This window comes from Salvelinus sp. IW2-2015, linkage group LG22 (genome assembly GCF_002910315.2).
Source record: "Salvelinus sp. IW2-2015 linkage group LG22, ASM291031v2, whole genome shotgun sequence".
Lineage (NCBI taxonomy): Eukaryota > Metazoa > Chordata > Actinopteri > Salmoniformes > Salmonidae > Salvelinus > Salvelinus sp. IW2-2015.
Genome location: NC_036862.1, coordinates 36,910,111 through 36,925,174, shown reverse-complemented (window position 1 = coordinate 36,925,174; position 15,064 = coordinate 36,910,111). Strand labels below are relative to the sequence as shown.

The 15,064-nt window shown below is 39.6% G+C and overlaps 1 pseudogene; it reads right to left on the bottom strand.

Moving 5' to 3' along the window:
- Positions 1-13,904: 13,904 nt before the first annotated feature.
- On the bottom strand, positions 13,905-14,681 carry LOC111982754 (olfactory receptor 56A5-like; annotated as a pseudogene).
- Positions 14,682-15,064: the final 383 nt, after the last annotated feature.

Sequence of the window (15,064 nt, the reverse complement as noted above, 5' to 3'; positions counted from 1 at the left end):
CATAGCAAAGGGTCTGATTATTATGTAAATAAGTTATTTTCAGATTTGTATTTTTAAAATTTGGCACAAAATATTAAACCTGTTTTTGCGTTGTCAATATGTGTGTTGTGTGGAGATTGATTTATTTGAATAAAAAAAAATCATTTTAGAATAAAGCTGTAATGTAAAAAATGTGTAAAAGTCAAGTGGTCTGAATACTTTCCTGTTGCACTATAACAGTATCTCAGTGAAGGTGCGCAGTGAATGAGTAGCTATTATCAAGGCTCAGGAGAAGACCCAGATGCTTTATTAAGAAGTTATTACAGAAACAGGGGGGCAAGCAACGACAAGGTCAAGGGCAGGCAGAGGTAGTAGTCCAGAGCAGAGTCTGAAAGGTTACAGAACGGCAGGCAGGCTCAGGGTCAGGGCAGTCAGAAAGGTCAAAAACCGCAAAAGCTAGAAAACAGGAACGTTGGTAGGCTTGACGAACAAAATGACCTGGCAAACAGACAAACAGAGACACAGGATGTAACATTGTGATAATGGAGAAGATGGGCGACACTGGAGGGGGGTGGAGACAAGCACAAAGACAGGCGAAACAGATCAGCGTGTGACAGGTTGGGACTGGCTCCACATTCTAAAGGAGACCTCCCCTCTTTATAATCTAACAAACACCCCCCCACATTAGATGATTATTTCTCAGGAAGAGGACGATGCTAGGCCCCAGCGTGACCCATGTATTCCCATTTTGCCAAGGCCCACAGTCCAGTATAAAATTTGCTTGACTCCTTGTCACCGGATTTTCTCTGGCCATTCCTAAAGCCCAGACAGTCTTCCTTTCACTCGCACGTCAGAGTAGAATTCCCTGAGGAGAATACCCAATTTCCTAATTAGTATTATATTATATTATTATGATTATTATCAAACCTCTGTGGGTTAGCAGGAAGAGTCTGATGTATATTGCCACATGTCACTTGATCTCCGACCTCAGACAGGAGGAGATAAGACATGCTGTATCAGGGTCCACAGTCACATCCGCTGCTGCATTCTCTTCAGCAATGATTCAGTAAACTCTTCCATATTTTTATTGAGTTGTCTTCTTCATGCTCTGCTTACAGTGCAGCACAGTCAGCACTGTAAACACTGGTCTCAGACCTATATGTACATATCTACTTAATTGCCTTGTATCCCCTGACATCAACTTGGTACTTGGTACCCCTGTCTGCCATATTTCTTCTGTATCTCTCTTGCTGAGTTTTGCTGCCTGTTTCGTTCTGCTTAGCCGTTCTGAAGTTTCTCCTGGATCATCTTCTGAACTTTGCCCTTAGTCTTCCTCATCTGACCTTCTTCTTCCCCACGCTCTTTCCTCTATATGGGACAGTGTTGTGAGTCTGTGGTCTGTCCTCACTGCAGAAACTGACACACACACGTTTGGTCTCTTTCACAGAACAGCTCCAGGGGTCTCTCATGCTGTCCTTCCAGGTTCTCCTCAGCTTGTGTTTCTTGAAAGATGCCACTTATCTTTTTACACATGGACAACTGGCCACAGGTCAGTGCAATCCCAATATTCGTTTGACAAAGGCGTGCAGTAGTTTGCCCACATGGGATGACACTGGCTCAGTGAACAGACAGTAGAACATTGGAACTGCTGGAGGAAGCCATAGCTGGAAACTATGATTTATGATATCATCTGGTGGTCAGTGTGATAGATTTGAAAGAGACACTGTCTGGTCCATTCATTTGATACGTACAACATTTATTTACTCTCTCAAACAAAATAAAACAATTTAAAATAGCAATTCTGTCAACAAAAAAAATCCATAGTCGATCAACTTGTCTCATGAGTCAGAATAATTTCCTCAAACACATACTTTTAAGTTGATTAAACTTCCCCCACTTGTCCCATTGAGTCAGAAAAAGTATGGCCAACTCAAAATTTGAATTTCATTCAACACTTGCCAAAAAAAAAGGTGGGTGAACTCAAAAAGGCTGTGGAACTAGTTAGTTTTTGAGTTGGGCCACCTAAAAAAAAAAGTACAGTGGGATCAAAGCCATTCCAGCTGAGTGACCCCAGCTGTAGTTGGTCAAATATTGTCACTCTTTTACAGATGGACTGACTCAATAACCTGAGGCTCTTGCTGTCAGCCATTCCCTAGAGGTCCATTACCAGTGCTAAGTAGGGAGGTAGAGGGACCCAGTAGAGGAGCATGTGTGCCACACCCTTCCTATCAACTCTGCTGTAAACAAAGCAGTCATTAACCTAATGAGCAAAGTTTCAAAGAAAGTAAACATTGTGGTTGCTACAGTATACACATGGTTGGTAAGTSTACTCTTCAATAACAAGGCCTAAGGTGAGGAGAGACCCTCCAATGACACGTGTTCACCGAGGCAGCCTATGAGGTGAAGGTTATGACGACACCACTGTGTCATCTAATTCCATAGGGTGCCTTGTCGTAGCAACATCTCTAAGCTTCATTTCAGTTTGTAACAGAGACAGATAGAGAGGACMTCACACTACCGAGCTCATTACAGAAATGTATCCACTGTTATGTGTACAGATACATTTTATTTTCTGTTCAGGCATTGTAGAAGATGACAATAGTACACATGTGTTGTCTATGGTATACACAGCACACTGAATAAATGAATGTTCATTCCTATCAGGTGTCGGCTGTCAAGTCAACAAAACACCTTTTAAACAGAGCTTGTTAACTGTAATATGCACATTATCAAGCTCCAAATCATGTTGTGGACCTCCTGCTCAATGTTGAGATTGAACATTGAGACACAATGTGCCCCAGATTTAATTGACCTGTATTAAACTGCTATTTGATGCTTCATGTAATATTTTCAAATGAGGATACTATAGTTCCTGAACGACCAACAATCTTTCTATTAGCAACAAGTACGTAATGCATTGTACAATACATGTAAAATGGGAATATAGTTTACATAGGTTCTCATAAAAGCCAGGAGGTTTTATTTTGTACTTGTATGTGTATTTGTATCTTTTGTATCGTCTGAGATCCCCAAAYATTGGAAAGCTGCTGCGGTCGTCCCTCACTTCAAAGAGGGAGACGCTCTAGACCCAAACTGTTATAGACCTATATCTATCRTACCCTGCCTTTYTAAAATCTTCAAAAGCCAAGTTAACAAACAGATCACCGACCATTTCGAATCCCACCGTACCATCTCCACTATGCAATCTGGTTTCCRAGCTGGTCATRKRTGCACCTCAGCCACGCTCAAGGTCCTAAATRATGTCATAACCGYCATCGATAAAAGACAGTACTGTGCAGCCGTCTTCATCGACCTGGCTAAGGCTTTCRACCCTATCAATCACCTCATTCTTATCGACATACTCAATAGCCTTGGCTTCTCAAATGACTGCCTCGCCTGGTTCACCAACTACTTCTCAGATAGAGTTCAGTGTGTCAAATCGGAGGGCCTGTTGTCCAGACCTCTGGCAGTCTCTATGGGGGTACCACAGGGTTCAATTCTCGGGCTGACTCTTTTCTCTGTATACATCAATGATGTCGCTCTTGCTGCTGGTGAATCTCTGATCCACCTCTACGCAGACGACACCATTCTGCATACATCTGGCCCTTCTTTGGACACTGTGATAACTAACCTCCAAACGAGCTTCAATGCCATACAACACTCCTTCTGTGTCCTCCAACTGCTTTTAAATGCTAGTAAAACTAAATGCATCTCTTCAACCCGATTGCTGCCTGCACCTGCCCGCCCAACCAGCATCACTACTCTGGACGCGTTTCTGACTTAGAATATGTGGACACTACAAATACCAGGTGTCTGGTTAGATTGTAAACTCTCCTTCCAGACTCACATTAAGCATCTTCAATCCAAAATTAAATCTAGAATCCGCTTCCTATTTCGAACAAAGCATCCTTCCACTCATGCCGCCAAACCTACCCTCGTAAAACTGACTATCCTACCCGATTCTTGACTTTGGCAATGTCATTTACAAAATAGCCTCCACACTCTACTCAGCAAACTGGATGTAGTCTTATCACAGTGCCATCCGTTTTGTCACCAAAGCCCCATATACTACCCACCACTGCGACCTGTATGCTCTCGTTGGTAGCCCTCACTACATATTCGTCCGCCAACCCACTGGCTCCAGGTCATCTATACAGTCTTCTAGGTAAAACCCCACCTTATCTCAGCTCACGGGTCAACATAGCAACACCCACTACCATAGCACGCACTCCAGCAGGTATATTTCACTGGTCATCCCAAAGCCAACACTTCCTTTGGCCGCCTTTCCTTCCAGATCTCTGCTGCCAATGACTGGAACGAATTGCAAAAATCACTGAAAATGGAGACCCATATGCTCCCTCTCTATCTTTAAGCATGCAGCTGTCTGAGCAGCATACTGATCACTGTACCTGTACACAAACCAATCTGTAAATAGCACACCCAACTTCCTCATTCCCCAGTATTGTTATTTATCCTCTTGCTCTTTTTGCACCCCAGTATCTCTACTCACACAGACATCTGCACATCTACCACTCTCAGTGTTAATGCTAAATTGCTAATTATTGCCTCTATGGCCTATTTAATTGCCTTATCTTCCCTACTCTTCTACATTCGCACACACTGTACATATATTTTTCTATTCTGTTATTGACAGTACATTTGTATGTACAGTACGTATGCATTTAGTTTTACTTGTATTTAAGAGGCGTTGGAGGCCACGGAAGTAGAGTTGTATGGCATTTGAAGCTCGTCTGAAGATTAGTTAACAAAGTGTCCAAAGAAGGGCCAGATGTAGCCAGAATGGTGTCGTCTGGCATAGAGGTGGATCATGGGATCACCAGCAGCAAGAGCGACATCATTGATGTATACAGAGAATTTATTGTGTACTGGGAGTCTCGTGAGTGCAAACATTCCGAAGATTATCAAAGGTAAGCGATTAAAGTTATTGCTTTTCTGACTTTCGTGACCATGCTATTTGGGGCTAGCTGTTCTAGCATTGATTGATATCACTCACAAAAGCTTGGAGTTGGCTTTCTCTGTAAAGCATATTTTTCAAAATCTGACACGATAGTGGATTAACAACAAGCTAAGCTGTGTTTTGTATATTTCACTTTGTGATTGCATGATTATAAATATTTTTAGTAATATTGGCAATTCAGCGGTTGTTTTAGGAAAATGATCCCTGTAAAAAAGGGATCCGTAGCGCAGAGAAGTTAAGCTACATATGCTAATATGGCTATATTTAGCACTTTTCTGGGATGCTTGATGTTTTTCATTGCTTTACTGGGAAGCTTACAGCATGTTATTTATGTTTAGTGCAGGGTGAACTGCACACAGTGGACTTCCCTGCTAAGACACCCCCCCCTCAGTGCTAACAGTATATATTCTGGTTCATGGACACATGATAACTGATACAATTGCTGTAGGAATCAGCAGAGGCATTCAGGGCAGTTAGAGGGACATAAATTAGGTTACTTACATCGTGTCTCCAACGCCCCTTTTTGATGTACATTTGCTAAAGCATTATGCCATTCTCTGTGTCACAATGGTGGGGTTTAACTGAGCTGGGCTTGGGTCATTGATAAGTCATTGTCTCCAACGCAGCCTTATAATGCTCTGAAAGGAGCTTGGAACCCAAATGATTTGGGTGGATCCCATTCTCCTTATAAAACAAGCGTTTGTTTCCAGAAGGTATCAAAATGGTAAATGAATGTTGCTACAATAGTCTTGCAGCCAGTTCATTGAACGTTACAGCAAAAAAGTGACATTGTTTTCAGTAATCATGCATTATGCATTATAACAAGACCGTTAATATAAAGGCTATTAAAGAATGCTACAGTAGGCAACAAAAACAAATGTATGAATGCAGTCTGATATGACAGACTTATACAACTCTCTCCTCATCTTTGGTGAAATAAGACATAACTGTAAGTAATAACAGCAATTTAGCTGACAAAAGTGGAGGGAAAGGCTCCACCCATGAAGAATATCCAATTAATGTTAAATTGTTATTTTTATAATACCAAAATAGTGTATGAATCATGTGAAAGACAGTTCACTTTCACTATAAAACCCACTATAAAATCCTTTCCATCCAAATAGCCTTAAAAAGTTTTTAACCCATCTCTCTTTTCTTTTCCCTTTTTTTTATTATTTCAGTGCTTTATCTGCCAGAACATATGGTTCATCAGTACCAAGTTTCCATGCTTTTGTTTCTAATGAAGGCCCTGAACAACCATGGCCCTTGCCAAAGCAGGTTCTGTAGTCAAACATGTGTATTTGAGTATTTGTTATTTCATATTTGATACTTATTATTTAAATATTTGAGTATTTGTTAAAAACCCAAATAGTTTTTGTAAAAACCAAGTAGTCAACCAAGTTCTGTACTTGACAGGATTTTCAAATAGCTAGGTTAAATGCATAGGAGTGTGCTGCTCCAGCTCTTCCCTCCCCCTGGCGCTTGAGGGCGCCAGGTTGCCCTGCATTCACGCACCCTGCCATCCATCACGACACCCTGCTTCCTCGTCACTTCGCTTCAGCGATATTGACTCACCTGGCCTCACTCATCATCTGGTTATTTCCTCCCCATATTTGTCAGTTCCTTGCTCTGTTCCCCACTGCTGCATTGAGTTTTTGTCTCTGTATTATCAGTTTGCTGATGCTGTTTCCTGTCTCGTTCCATGTCCGTTTCTTTATTAAAGTTTTACTGTAACCCCATGTCTGGTCTGCAGTGAGTGCATAAACCAGGCTAACAGAAAATAAAATGAAATGTTTTTTTAAGGTTGGTTGAAGCTTAGAAGAGCCACCTTTCTTTAGAGTATTGTATATTTTCTGATTGTGGGAAGTTTATTTGCACTAGAAAACAAAAGGCTCCCAATTAAAATATGCTTATTTTTTAAGAATAGGTAATAATTTCTTAAACTGAATATGTAACTCTCATGTGCCAGTGGTTATATCGTTTTGTAAATTTACGAAAAAAGTCTTAGTTCAGCTGTAGTTGGCATCCAATGACTTTGCATTCTGAAAGAGATGATCTAATCATTTACATCACGGGTCAAACTCATTACACGGAAGCCGAGTATCTGCGTGTTTTCGCTCATCCCTTTTACTTGAATGATGAATTAAGGTCACTAATTAGTAAGGAACTCCCCTGACTGGTTGTCTAGGTCTTAATTTAAAGGAAAAACCAAAAGCCCACTGACACTCAGCCCTCCATGGAATAAAGTTGACACCCTTGAATTATATTGTCCAATCACACCTCCAAAATACATTAATAATTATTAAGACAGACCAATAATCGTTTGAGTAAGGTTGTTAGAACCACAAAGCACAGGATCAGCTTTTTTATAATATACATGAACCACATGCTTTCCAGAACTTTAACACTGATGTTCTGCACTCCACATCTCCAAGGCTATCAGTGAATAAACAATTGCTGTTCATTTAAGTTGATGTTTTTGGAACATTTTTAGCACTCGTTCAAGCTGGCCGTGAGGTTCAACGCTACAGGAGGATGGGGAACCGAACCATAGAGTTACTCAACACTGTTTTCATAATGGCAAAATAAGACTTGTCCTCTGAAGGGAAAATTGACTGTCCTAATAGGCTCTCTTCGTCTACTTATTTACACTGTTCTGTAAATATGTTTTGCTTGTGGTTATAGCTTTGAACAGAAATCTTACACGGGGCCTCAGTATCTGTTCCTTTTTCAGTTTATCCATCAATGACTTGATTGGTATCAGTGCCATCATTCCAAGGTCATGTCAAATGTATTGTCTGAAGATTTGCACATCACTTACCAGCATGCTTGATTCAGGCTTTCTGTATTCCATATGTATGGCGGAGCGACACTTCTCATGTTGTCTATCATGTCGGGTTGGATCGCTACATACCTATCTGTCATCCACTAAGGTACCATTCCATCATGACTAAGAACACTGTTGTAAGTCTCATTGCCTCTGCTTGGCTGATTGACTTTCTTACTGGTGGGATCCTGTTCGGGCTCACGTTGTTTTCCCTGTTTGTAAACCAGTTATCGTGAACATCTATTGTGCAACGTGTCCTGTTAAGCGACTGACCTGTTGCAACCCCAAGGAACCCCCACCACATGGGAACAACATCTATGGCTTGTTTATCACAAGGTGTACTCCATGGGGAGAGGGGCTTTTTCTGTGGTGTTCTCCTACTCATCCATTTCTATTCACGATGCTTTAAAAGTAGTGACTCTTGATGCCAGCTAAAGGCCTTGATACATGTTGCCACACACCTGCTTGTCTTTCTTAATCTATGAGTTCTTCAGGTTTACATGTTTGTCCTTGTGTATCGAATACCTTAAACACTCCTCTCCGTACTTCAGACATTTTGCAGGAATGATATTTGTCATATTACCTCCAGGTCTGAACCCAGTAATATATGGTATCAAAACTAAAAAGATTAGAGTGAAATTACTTCAGCTTTTCTCCATGGCCAAAGATCAGTTTGGAGTTAGTTAAAAGTCAATAGTGTAACTGAATAATGTATCGTTAATTCTTCCTTGTTCTGTTTGTTATACATTTACATGGTCTATTGTCAAGGAAAATAATTCTCAAGAGGAAAATTTTGTATGTTAAAAAAGCCATAGGGGAAGTCACTGTGGTGTTAGAAAGCATAGGGACCAAAGAGGAGCTATAGGTGGATGGGCTCATGTGTAATGGTACAGTGTGGGGGAGACAGGCCAAGTGCGACAAACACAGGGATTGAGTCCCTGGTCTCCGATGCAGATTCAGTATATGACTGGCCGTAAGAGTTACTGCTAGGACCACGGGCTCTGCACGTCGACAGTAAGAGATGATCAACGGGGATATGCGTTCTATGAAAAGTAATTGAACACGTGGAAGGTGTTTTCCACGACACGCTAATGGGAGTGAGAGCCTAAGCTTCCACGTCGCTCATTATTTCCAGAGAAGAAAGTATAGCCCTTCATTATTATTCCTTCCTTGATGTGCAGAGCCTGTGGTTCTAGCCAGTAACTCTTCATGGCCCAGTCATATACTTGCTCTGCATCAGAGACCAGGGATCAGTTCCCTGCGTCCACCCTATGTCTTACTGTTGTCCCACCTTGGCCTCTCTTCCTCCTCTGTTTCTATCTGTAAAGGGATAGATACTATATTATTAATATTAGTCAATTTATGTGATTGTGTTTCAAAGTTCACCAGAAATTGCCACAAAAAATTGAATATTTTAACCTTAATAGGTATAATTAGCATTATACAATTTCCTCCATATACAGTATTTTCAATTTTACTTTTGGTTTGTGTGTTCAAAACTGTCGGGGCTTGGGATACCACTTTTCTCATAAAATATCAAATAAATTTATGTGAATTAATTTCTTTCAATTTGTAAACCACACTTTCCACCACTTCTTTTCCTGACACATTCTCAGTTTGCATTTGCATCCTTTGTACGTATTGTTTTATGTAATGATTCAAACCTGATGGCACTTGAAATGGATCATGTCCTCTGATGAAGGGGGCTATGCACATGATTTTCATCATCAACCAACAAGCAAAGCCATATTGGGCTAAAACCCGCCATAGTTTCTGAGAGGATGCTGATCAAGTCGCCTCGACTGGAGAATTTTTCCAAGACTCAAATCAGTTGAAGTTGAAACAATAGTGGAACAGAGTGGATATTCAGTGTGGATTCTGAGGCTATATTTTGGTGCAGACCAAATCACTAGAGGGTGCTGTGAACTAAATTTGGACCAACGACACGTGTGGTCCAGTTCATCAACATTGTTCTAATCAGCATCCCAGACCTAAATAGAAATGGCTATATGTCTCATCTATACATTTGGAAAGTCTGTCTTGTTTTGTGGTATCCAGCAAACTAAAACATGGGTTTGGAAGGATGGAAGAAGAGGAACAATTAGGCCTACATCTAGGTCATCATACAAACAAACACACGGAATAGTGAAGATGACGCCAAAACGACCAACCATAATGCATAGGCCTACATATGAGATGTATAACAATACTTTTACATTTAGTCATGCAGCAGAGAGACTTACATGAGCAATAAGGGTTAATGCTTTGCTCAAGGGCACAGACAGATTTTTCACCTAGTCAGGCCTCAGGATTTGAACCAGTGAACTTTCGGTACTGGCCCTTTTAAACGCGAACCTATCACCCCTAGTTTTTGTGTTAGTAATTTTATAATCCCAGGGAAAGACTACTGGAGTGTTAAACTGGGCAAAAGTAATATTAGTTTACCCAAATCAGACCAACGTTGAAGATTTTTATCAATTTTAGACACATTTTCACAGATCAATAAAAGTCTAATTTCAAGATGATCCAATGTCTCACGCCATCTGTGGTGTTGATCGATCTTATACTTGTTAATCCCGATAAAATAGGAAAGATAGGCACCAAATTAATATGAAAATTTAGGTGGTGCCTATGCATCTTAAAATGTGGAGTCATTCTTTTAACCATGATCAAAGATTGTCACAGGATTGGCATTCGGCATTAGGAGTCATCAAATTGCTTTAAATGGTCTTCATAGGGTGATGTTTTTTAGGAAAGGTCTTCAATTGCATTATTTCTTTCTTCCTCTCTCCGCTCTTCCTCATCTTCCTTCTCAAAACCCATTGGAGGAAAGCTCAGAGGGGCGGACCTCTTGGCTTTCTTATCCAATGGGTTTTGAGGAAGGAGACGAGGAGAGAGAAAACAAGAGAGTTTATGCAATTGAAATCTTCCATTGAAAGGCATTGCATTTACATTTTCTTGTGGAACCTTGACAATCCACAAACCCCACCAGGCCTGAAACCTCCTTACTAGTTTATTCAAAAGATGATCTTGCTACTTACATTTACTGTTGTTGTGTTGCCCCATTTACCGTTTTATAAGGTGTATTTGTAGGGTATTAGTGCTACCAACTAATCAGGTCCTGATTAACATTAGCTTCACAGGGCCGAAAATTTAATGGGCACCCAACAATGGTTGTTACATAATTTCCCATGTCCGTTAGAAATCAAGTGAGAGATTGTCTTGACACCCCGGGGTGGTTCTAAATGGCTTATGGTTTTAGAATACAAGCTGATACATTTACAGTTGATGAAGATAAATAAACAACAATTGGTACATCAAGCTGCCAGACTGTTTAAAACTTACAGCGAACATTGCCTAAATACAACACCACTAAAAAGATTGTGACAAAATTGTCAACAATTTAATAATAGATTTAGATAATAAATGAATTAGTTATTTTTCAATCTATGTCTACTACTGAAAAACAAGTCTAGAATGGAAAGACCTTGTCTGCAAGAAATTAATTACTTTCACTCTGATATTCTTTGTTTCAAGACAATATATGATTGGATTTAAAGTTGGAGAAATTAAAAACCTCTTAAGGATTAGCCCCTTTTGTGTTCGATTTTTGGCCTTAAAATGACATACCAAAATATAACTGCCTGTATCTCAGGGCTCCTGAAGCAACGGATATTTGATTTGATTTGATGGTGGATCTCTTTTAGTCCCCATTGGGACTACTCTTTCCAAGAGTCTTAAACATGAAAAATTACAATTTATAATACGGAACACATTTTTCACATATAACACACTATTACAACATACATAATATACTGAACATAATTACCAATAAATACTTGAATCAAAAATATTATTGATTCTTCATCTACTTTAGTCCCACAACATTTCTATGTTATTATATTTAAAATTGTTTTTAAAATAATGTTTTTACATTTATATATTGAATGTTTCTGGTTTGGCTCAGTTAATTTATTCAATTTCTTTATGCTCTAAATCGAATGTTTTTTGCCTATTTCTCTTTCTGTCTGGATAACGCATAGATGGTGGACAATCTATTCCTAATTATTTACGGAATGCATATGCATTTTCTTAATAGCATTGAAAGGAAACACTGAAGTTTATGGAAATGTTGAAAGGAATGAAGTAGAATATAACACAATTAGATCTGGTAAAAAGATAATACAAAAAAAAAAAAAAACGTTAATTTTGTGTATTTTGCTACCATCTCTTTGAAATGCAGAGAAAGGCCCACAGAATGTTTTATTCCAGCCCAAGGTGCAATTCGATTTTATGTGGAGACCCCTATGAGTCTCGTGTTAATTGCGGGCGAAATTTGGCTCAGTCTGTATGAAAATAATGGTGAGAAGCCCTAAAAACACTGTTGAAGAGGAGAAAACTATTAAATGGTGTAGCACAAGTCTGCAGAACTTTTGCTTTTTAGGTTCAGCTGATCCTTTGTTCCTGAAAAACATGGTGACAAGTACATGAAAGTAAGTGTAGGAGAATGCCGTCCAAACAGATTATGACCTGCATGAGGGCAGGAATAAATGGAGTACCATAGATGTTATTTGATGCTGTGTTACACAGACCAGTTTCCAACAGAGGAGTGGTGTTGTCACAGCGGATTGTTTTAAATTCGTGTCATCAGAGATCTACAGCCTGCTAACCCAAAGCAGGCAGGTTAAAGAGCACCCTCATCAAATCAAACTCACACACCCAATATAAGATAGAGAATTGTCCCGATATGAAGCATTGGTTCATAATTGTGTTGTACCTCAAAGGGCAATGTATGGCAATATAACTGTCACGTGCCATTAGGCAGTCAGGCATGAACACTGCCTCCCGTCCATAGATGATGAATAAAGAAAACTTGTGACCACAAGCGAGTATTGAAGGTCCCTGTGTCAAGTTAAAGCTCCTTTGATGAACCTGCGTAAAAGAGTGCCGTGGAGCCTTAAGGTTGATTATAGGGAAGGTTTAAGCAGCAGAAGATACATGGGCTAGGGGAGGACTCCTTGTTGAGGACGATGGTAAAATCAGGACCCAGGTTAGCAGGCGAGAATGATCATTCAGGCTCATGCAGCAAAAGCACTTTTCATGGGGGAGATCGAAGCCTTGCAGTGTTCAAAACAGTTGATGGGATTTGATAAAAAGTTTAATTTTTTGCGTCCAGTTAGATATCTTTATTTTCAGGAAAAGGGGATCCACAAAGTATTTATGCTTAGAAAAAAACCTACTGTACACCTTTCAAAAACGGGAAATGACTGACTTGTTATACTGTGGTGTTCAGTATATGGGCAATTCTTTGTCTTCTATCCACTAGTAGGCCTACCTTCTCAAACAGGGACAAAGTACAGGCCATAACCAATGTATAATATACAACTTAATTATCCATGTACAGCAGACAAACTGACATCTGTCTTTCTGCTTTTGTTACAATGAAATCGACTTTGTATTTACAATGACGGGGTAGGCCGTCACTTTAAATAAGAATTTGTTCTAAAACTGACTTGCCTAGGTTAAATAAAGGTAAATTAAAATGTAAAAAAAATAGTTATAAAATGTATTCTACATGAACGTCAAGTCAGTCAGGCCCAAGCCGCACACAATCACGCACACGCACACACACCACTCACACACTATTTTTGTGCTGTCTATTGTTATTGTTTATTAAAAATTGCTGAAGACTGACAAAACAAAAACAAGCTTACACACAATTTACTCAACATGCTGTAGCCAACCCAATAACCAATCTAACCCATGACATGTTTAACCTCGTTAACAAATCAATGAAATTAGTCAGTGTCTTGCAAAAAAAAGAAGGAACATTTTCATTTGACTGATTTACAAAAGAGCATTTCTTTATTTGTTATTGGGAGGCCGTAAGTTGTCTTACAGCCCATGCCATGTAATTATACAGATTCATTCTACAGTATTTATTCTCATTTTATGAACTGAAGATACCTTTCGTTTGTAGAACCCAGAACATTTGGCAATTTCTTTTAGTTTTTAGACCATATTATGAGTGGATTGAGAATGGGAGGGAACACCATTAAACTGATACTCCAAAAGCCCTCCTCAAGGAAGGAGCAGCCATGCTCAAATCGATTGAGCTATTCAGCTAAAGCAGGCGTTGAACTCTAAGAATAAGAACACGACAAGATGGTACCACATGTCTGAATGGCCTTGCTCCGTGCATCAGGCGACTTATCATGACCACAAGGTGAGCAGGATCTGGATATAATGTAAATATAAAACCACTATCAACGATTACACCCTGAAAGACAGCTGTTATCAACAACCCATAAGTAGTTGTTTATACGTGTGGTCATCACAACATGGAGCCTCACCAATGACGGATTGTTACAATAAATATCACTATTGTTGTTCTTGCAGATCTTAAACGAGTGGACAGAGCCAAGAGAACCACAATCAGGGGTAAATGACCAAAAAAGCCACCATGAAAACGATGATTTCATCAAGTTTACTGGAATCATTGATGGAGTTATACCTCATGTTGGACAGCAGATGCGATTATAACCTGTTCATAAGCCATGCCAGTCAGGATAGTTAAGGGAGCCAGCTTCCGTACAGGGTGGACGAGCAGATCTGGGAGGTAAGCATGCAGGGTAGGGAGATGGACCTGTTCTGAGCCAGGATGCTCAACCAAAACAGCGGAGGAAAAGAAGGCTGTTAGCACAATCAAGTCATTGATAGGCATTGTTGAAGAAGTAGGATAAACATGGGTTTATGCAGCTTTCTGTCCAGGGCTATGGTGGATAAAACCGTCACCCGGTTGCAAAACACAATGAAACAGTACGTAAGGGTTCCCAAAAAGGAATTGCTGGGTAAACACCTTGATGGAGCTATGGCCATTGGTTCCATGCCTAACATGTTTATGTAAGTTTGTATACATTAACTTACTGTAGGATGATTGTGTAATTGTCTTCTTGAAAGCAGCCCAACCTGAAATTAATACAGAAAATAAGTCATTAGTCTTCAGCCACATTATGTTTTGTCCAAATGAATATACTGAATAAAAGAGCACAACGTTGGTCTACTGCCAACGAACATGATGTTGTTGTGACTGCAACAAATATGACAGAAAGAACACCTCTACAACTAAAATGAACAAAACAAAAATCTAAATAATACATATACTGTATACATTATAGTATATATATTTTTGCAACTGTTAAACATAACACACATTTTTCTTTTTCCTAATGGAAACACATGAATTACATCTACCGTATATCTCTTCTCTTTTTTTTTTT